This window comes from Mustela lutreola, chromosome 4 (genome assembly GCF_030435805.1).
Source record: "Mustela lutreola isolate mMusLut2 chromosome 4, mMusLut2.pri, whole genome shotgun sequence".
Taxonomy (NCBI): Eukaryota; Metazoa; Chordata; class Mammalia; order Carnivora; family Mustelidae; genus Mustela; species Mustela lutreola.
The window spans coordinates 101,392,075-101,399,690 of record NC_081293.1 but is presented as its reverse complement, the minus strand read 5'-3'; the positions used below and the strand labels follow the sequence as shown (position 1 = coordinate 101,399,690).

General features: G+C 40.2%; 1 long non-coding RNA gene across 1 annotated transcript; it reads right to left on the bottom strand.

Annotated features, from left to right (window-relative positions):
- Positions 1–1,738: 1,738 nt before the first annotated feature.
- Positions 1,739–7,616, bottom strand: LOC131829153 (uncharacterized). Its single transcript, XR_009352750.1, has 3 exons — positions 7,300–7,616; positions 3,277–3,419; positions 1,739–3,053 (listed from the first exon to the last, which is right to left on the bottom strand). It is a non-coding gene; the product is annotated as an uncharacterized LOC131829153 (long non-coding RNA).

Sequence of the window (7,616 nt, the reverse complement as noted above, 5' to 3'; positions counted from 1 at the left end):
GTGTCCCTGGTATTCGGAATACAGGGTCCTTTGTGCACACCCTGGCTCCTGCAAGCTGTGTGTGAGCTGCTCCAGGAACAGGTGCACGGCTGCTGCCATGTTACTGGGAGTGGGGATAGATAGCTGCCTTTATGCTAAGAACTGAAATTGACTAAAACTAACTGAACTTTATGCTCTAAGTCTTCCCCTGGAAATTGCAAGCCTTCAATATACTCCAGGATTCTGAAATGGCTTATGAGAGAGTTTCTGTCAGTGTTACAGTTGCCTAGAAGGGAAGACAGACTCCAGGTGCTTCCTGGTCTTCTATCTCCCCAGAATCTTCTATGTGATTCATTTGCAATAATTTTTTAAGGAAAATAGCTGGATATTTTAAAAGATGTTTGTAAAGACTAGTCATAAGGATACTATTATCATTGCACAAAGTAAAACTTATGTTTCCAATAGTAGAAAATGACCCAAATAAATTATGGTATGTTGATATAATACTATGACATTAAAAACTGTGTTATATGTCAAGGTTTTTATTAGAAAAATACATCATAGGGGTGCCTGGGTGGCTCAGTCAGTTAAGCTTCTGCCTTCGGTTCAGGTCATGCTCCCAGGGTCCTGGGATTGAGTCTTGCATCAGGATTCCTGCTCAGCAGGGATCTGCTCAGCTAATTTTACAAAAAATATTAGATTGGTTCACAAAACATAAAAAATAGTATGATTGAACTTTTTATAAACTAAATGTGTGTGTACGTGTGTGTGTAAAACACAAGCCCAATAAATTGTAATTTCTATGCATGAGAAAAAAAGTCAAAATCCACCTGTATTTGTTATGCATGAGACATTAAGTTACACTAAGAAGAGCCAACTGCGTTTCCACCTTTACTATTTAAATATAATTCACATTCTTATTTTGGAAAAAGACCACAACATAAATTTTGTGTCTAGCTTGGCACAAGCTAAGAAATAAATAACTCAAAAGTATTTTAGGGAGAACTCAATCATAACAAGTTATGAGAGAAGGATGGGCAAATTTGTAAAGGGACCAAGAGAGTTTTGTGAGAAACAGAAGAAAATCTCTCTCTTCTGTTTTGAAGTTCACCATTACGGGAAAATTCCCAGTGGGTGGAAACACTATGCAGGCAGCCCACTCATGCTCTTAACAAGATGATCACCATGAGAGATGCAAGAAGATGGATGCATAAATTGTGCTGAACACTAAGGCATCCAGGCATAGCATAGGGCTCCTGCTAAAACTTGACCAGCTCTGCTTCTAATGCCTCTTCTTCTAACTCATGCTCACTGTTTGGGGAAAGCACAGTTCTAAGTGCTCTGGGGCAGCTAGGTTATGCGGTCATGCCTCAGTGTGTGGGTTCATGCATGTTTGTCCCAAAAGAGTTCTGTGCTGAAGCATAATATGGAAGACCAAGAGCAAAAGAAAAAAAAAAAAAGGCAAATAAAATAAAATGCCAACAGTGGGGCGCCTGGGTGGCTCAGTGGGTTAAGCCACTGCCTTCAGCTCAGGTCATGATCTCAGGGTCCTGGGATTGAGTCCCGCATCGGTCTCTCTGCTCAGCAGGGAGCCTGCTTCCCTCTCTCTCTCTCTGCCTGCCTCTCCATCTACTTGTGATTTCTCTCTGTCAAATAAATACATAAAATCTTAAAAAAAAAAAATGCCAACAGTAATTTTCTTAGAGTAGTTGGGGACTTTGCTTGCTTGCTTTAGAACTTATTTTTTCTGGCTGTTTTGGAGAAAAGTTTGGAGACATACCAGTCATAAAATGGATTACTCTCCCTTCTACTAATTCATGCAACACAGGTAAGACATAAAATTCAAAGTAATATTTTTATAATCAGCTCACAAAATGGTTGAGGCAGCTTTTGGGCAAACTGTATTATTTTCTTTTCTCTCTATTTCTGCATTCTTAGGGTATTTATTCTCTCTGCAGATCTGTTTTGGGGGATTGATCAACATTTTTGCTGACTGCCTTTTGGAACTGAATCCTTTAGGAGCAATACCAGAGAGAGATAAGCCTCTAGGTTTCCATTTCAATAAATTACACAGGTTCTGTAAAAATAGAATCAGGACATCCATCACATCTGTGCTTTCATGATTGTGGGAGAAGAATATAAGGAAAAGATTTCCTGTTCAATGGCTGTGTGCCCCTGGTTTCAGCCTTCTCCTCGTGTTTCCTTTTAAGGGCTTAGGGTTGAGGAAATCTGGGGAAACTCCCATCCTAAAGAGCAGTAAGGGAAGAATTCCTATCTACTCACACATATTCTTAGTTCCCTTCTGTGCTTGTTTATTTTGTCTAGTTTTTTACCTTTTAGTGAGAATTTGGAAGTTACAGAAATGTGCCAAGCAGACAAAAGGTAAAAGTAAACAAAATTTGATTGTGTTAACTGTTTATTTTTACTCATGCCAGTCCTGGGTCTTTATAATAAAAAAAGAATTGGAAGAATTTTGGTTAAAGTGGTAGACCATACTTGTTTCTTTTTTTTTTCTCTTTTCCAAAACTCTGCTAAAATGGCAATAAATAATTTTTACAAGACCTTAAGCCACGAGGACAAAAACTGCAAGAGAAAGAACAGTAGTCAAGAGGTTTCAACTAATATTTGAAAACCAGAAGTGGGTAGAGATGGCTTGGCAACCATGGCAATCAACGGTTCTACAGCCAAGCACCTGCAGAGGGGACCGCCTCCCACAGAAATCCCGCGGGCTGCAGCACCTGTGAGCACCAGGAACATAACAGTGAAGATGAGAAAGGGAACTCAGAAAGAGAAACTGACAGAAAAGTACAGAACAATTGGAGCCACAGACTCTTCTCCTCCTTAGGCAATGAGGTAGGAATTAGAAGTTTGTTACCTCACATGTGTTCATTCTTCTTTTACATTCTAAATGAACAATTCTGTGATCTTTATGTAAATTTTGAAAACTAAGTATTTAAAAATACTTGAAGAAAAAATAGATTAAATTGTTATCACGAATAAAACAAAATAAAGCCGTTTGTACATTCATTAAAAAAAGAAGAAGAAGAAGTTTCTTACCCAAAAACACTTCAAACCTGTGGAAAGAAAATACATTAGTGAAAGGTTATGAAGGAGACTACAGAAACCCCAGCCAGCCATCAGTCTGCCCCCATGTGGGACCCCCTCGTCTCTACCCCTCCCCCAATCCAATCACAAGATAGAGGCTTCTCTGAAGATACTCAGCAGCCCCAGAGAAAATGACTCCAATACTGAAAATCATGGGCCCCTCCCCCAAATGTCCTCCCACAGCTTACTCACGTGAGAGTGGTTTATGTTTTCATTGCAGGTGTTCAGTAAGTAACTGCAGAATGAAGTCGCAGGTCCACAAGCATTAAGTAGTTGCCCACGGTCCTCTAGGTGCTGCGGGTAAAGCAGGAAATAAAGTTCCTCTCTTGACCCAGCTTGCATTCCGCGGGAGGAAGGACCGAAGATAAGGAAAGAAATTAATTAATTAATAAAAATAAGTACCAACAAATAGATAATATGGCAGCTGGTGGGAGGGTAGAGAGAGAACCAAAGCAGGGGAAGGGCATAACAGTATCGGGGTGGAAATTTACTGTTTTATGTGAGAATGTTCAAGAGACAGCAAGATAAGAGGAATGCCAGTGTGAGGGAGAGTTCAAAAAGCTAGAGCCCTCGTCTTTTTAAAAGCAATGATAAAGGGGCGCCTGGGTGGCTCAGTGGGTTAAGCCGCTGCCTTCGGCTCAAGTCATGATCTCAGGGTCCTGGGATCGAGTCCCATATCGGGCTCTCTGCTCAGCAGGGAGCCTGCTTCCTCCTCTCTCTCTCTGTCTGCCTCTCTGCCTACTTGTGATCTCTCTCTATCAAATAAATAAATAAAATCTTTAAGAAAAAAAAAAAAGCAATGATAAAGCCCTTGGCCTTCCTCAGAATAGCTAGAAAGCCACTTGAGAGTTTCAAGCAGAGAACAAAAAGGATCAAACTTGCATTTTCGAAGGTTCCTTCTTGCCAGTGCCTGGGGAAAAGACCCTCTTTGTTCTGCTCTCCCTCCTAAGAGGAATAGCAAAGAGCCCTGAGATTTGTAGCTCCTCGTGATTCCAGCAGTTAGCTTTACTGTCTCCTAGCCGACCCTGACCACCTCGGAAAATTGAGGAACAGGCAGAGGAAGAAGCTAGGTCTTTTTCTCCCTCTCTCACAATTTCAGGCAGCAAATTTGTGGTGTCAGAACTCACTGTGCAGACCTCACATGATTCTAGGTTTCCTGTGCAACAACTTGTTTTCAGAGTCTGGAAACATCATCTCATCCAGGAGTACCTCTAGCCCTAGGTCATTTCCCCACAATCCCAATCACCTTCTCTGCTCTTCCATCACAATTTCCTGTAAAAGTCCCTCTGTGTGAAGTACCTAGAGGTTATGGTTGTCCTGGTGGGACCCTGGTTAATTAAGAGGCTCCTGACATTATCCAGGCAAGACTAATTGAGGTTTGGACTAGGATTCGATGGCTAAAGACCAAAACAGAGAAGCAGAAAAATGGACACTCAGGGATTGAGGGAAAATTTCCAAAAAGCTATAATTACCCTTGGAGAGATTAAAAAAAAAAAAAAAAAAAAAAAAGATGAAAGAAGAACCCAATGATAAAAAGAAAAAAAAAAAATAAGACTAAGTTACTTAAATTTGAAAACATCATAGATAAAACAAAAATTTAATAAAAGGGTGCCATGGACTAAATGCTGGTAGCCCCCCAAAATATATTTTGTAGTCCTAAACCCCAATATGATGGTTCTAGGAGGTGGGGCCTTTGGGAGGTAATTACATTTAGATAAGATCTCGAGGGTAATCTCCATGATGGGATTAGTTTGCTTATAAGGAGAGAGAGACCAGAGCCCTCTCCCACCTTCTCTCTGCAATATGAGAACATAGCAGGAAGACAGCCACCTGCAAACCAGGAAGACAACTGTCACTAGACATGGTATCTACCAGCATCCTCCAGCCTCTAGAACAGTGAAAAATAAATGTTCCTTGTTAAGCCACCCAGTCTACTGCATTTTTGTAGTAACACTCTGAGATGACCCCGACAAAGAGTTGAAGTCTAAGAAATAACCAGAAAGCAGAACAAAGCAACAACAGAGACTAAAACTACCAAAGAAATGAAAATCAGGGACTAATCTTGAAATCCAGTTTCCAGCAATAGGATTTCAAGAGTGTGAGAACAAAGAAATTAGTGAAGCAAATATTATTCAACCAAGAATACCACATTTACTCAACTTTCAAATCTGTGAGAAAATGGTAGCTGCCTGTTTTCAAATTTTCCCCCACATGAGCAATTAAAGCATGCAGGAGCTATACCTTTAGTATTACTACACAACAGAGATTATCATAAGCTTTAAACCCAATTCCAAATGCCAGCAGAGCTTCTACCGCCACCAAGCCTTTGAGTGTGAAGAGTAGGGAAGGGGTGACTTAGACACTTTGTAGAAGTATAGAGAAGCGAAGGGGGTGTATAAAAACAAAGAAGTCACTCCATGAAGAGAAATTTTGACATTAAAAGCCAAAATACTTAACATCAGTCAGGACTTGCTAAGTCACAGTATTAATTGCCGGGCAAGTCTTGAAAGTGAGTGAGACAAAAATGGCGGCCATAGAGAGCAGAGCTTCTGTGAAAGAATTGGCTTCATAGAAAAGCAGTTGGTGCCTTTAGAGACATAAGGGAAAGAAGAAATAGGAAGAGAAGTTAAGTATTCTGGGCAGAATAATATTGTGTTAATGTTACAAGTTCAAACAGTAAAGACAAAGCAGCTAAAAAATGGGGAGAGAAAGGAAAAAGTAGAAGATAATTAATTGTTATCTAGGCAATTAGTAGGAGTCAAGGATACTTCTAAAAACTGATAGATGAGACAGTAAAGTGTTAATTATGAAAAAGGAATTGGGAATACAATAAAGGCAACTTCTAGGATAATACAAGTTTTGCTAAATACCAAGTGAAATTATTTTTAAAAAGCAATAAAAGACATATTAAAGACACCATATGACAGGAAAACATACATCCACATAACGGAATTATGCCAACTACCATATGAATTTAGAGGAGCCCAAGCTCCAGAAAAGAACCCAACCAACCAATACCTTGATTGCAGCCTGGGAGACCCTAAATGGAGGACCCCACTAAGCCACAGCTGAACTCCTGACCCACAGAAACTATGGGAATTTAATGAACATGGTTACTTCAAGGCACAATGTTTGTGATGACTTAGTAGACAGACATGGAAAAAGAATATAGAAGTCGACAAGAAAAATAAAATAAAATAGACCTGATATCATCATGTGCTTAGAAAATACTTCTCTTTCAACCAAAGTAAAGATATCAGAATATATGGGAGAAAATTCTGTAGACATAAAGAAATCAGCCAATCAGAGGTGAGGAGTATTAATTCCAAGAACATATTAAGAATTTTATAAGAAAGGAGATGTTAACCATGTGGCTGAAAGTATATTTTTTTTACTTTTTTTTAAAAAAATTTTGTTTGACAGAGATAGAGCAAGAGAAGGAACACAAGCAGGGGGAGAGGAGAGGTAGAAACAGGCTTCCCACGGGTAGGGACCCTGATGCAGGGCTTGATCCCAGGACCCTAGGATCATGACCTGAGGCGAAGGCAGACGCTTAACGACTGAGCCACCCAGGTGCCCCTGAAAAGTACATTTTTATACTATTGAAAATACTGATATTTATTTATCTGTAAATTATAATGTAACTAATGTGGGAAACAAAGGCAAAAGAAATATAGCTTAAATTAAATCTCCTTATAGCTTGCAGCCCACTGAGATCCCTGAAACACGCAGATCATGACGGTCCTCAAGGACCTCATGGCTGCCTTAGTACCTTAATGTTTAAAAGTAACCTTATCTTGGCAGCAGCCGGCCCTTCAAGGTTCTGAAAACCAGATTCCTTGAGATTTGTGCTATCCCCAAACCCCCATTAATTAAAAAGGACACAATCAGTCACTCCTCACAAACCCAGTATTGCTTTTTCTGCCCACAGGTCCTGTCCCATGAATAGGGAAGGGGTGAAGTTCTAGGTAGGTGGGTTAGGAGGCCCCTGCCCCCTCCCTCCGACTGGCTCTGGAACTATTCCTGTCACGCGGAGATGCTGAAACAGAGCTAAGCACGAGATAAGGGAACAAACCAAGAGAGCACAAGAATCCCAAGGCCACAAGCTTCTCCAGTCAGCTCTCAATAAAAGACTGGCCCTAAAATCCCTCAGGGGCAACCCATTCGGGTCCCTTCTCACACTAGAGAGTTTTTTTCTTTCCTTTCTGTTCTCACCTTCCCTTAATAAACTTCTGCTTCTCTTCACCCTTTTCCGTCCTCAAGGTTCCTTCTTCGACTCCAAGAGACACAAGAACCCTGCAATCTGGTGACATAACTATGTTGGGTGAACTGTAGGAGAGCAATGCAAAAAGTTAATGCACTATGTCCAATAGGAATAAATCAAGAAAAAAATAAGGCTTTTGGGGTTTTTTTTAATCTTTTTTTTTAAATTTTAATTTTTTTATTTTTTATAAACATATATTTTTATCCCCAGGGGTACAGGTCTGTGAATCACCAGGTTTACACACTTCACAGCACTCACCAAAGCACAT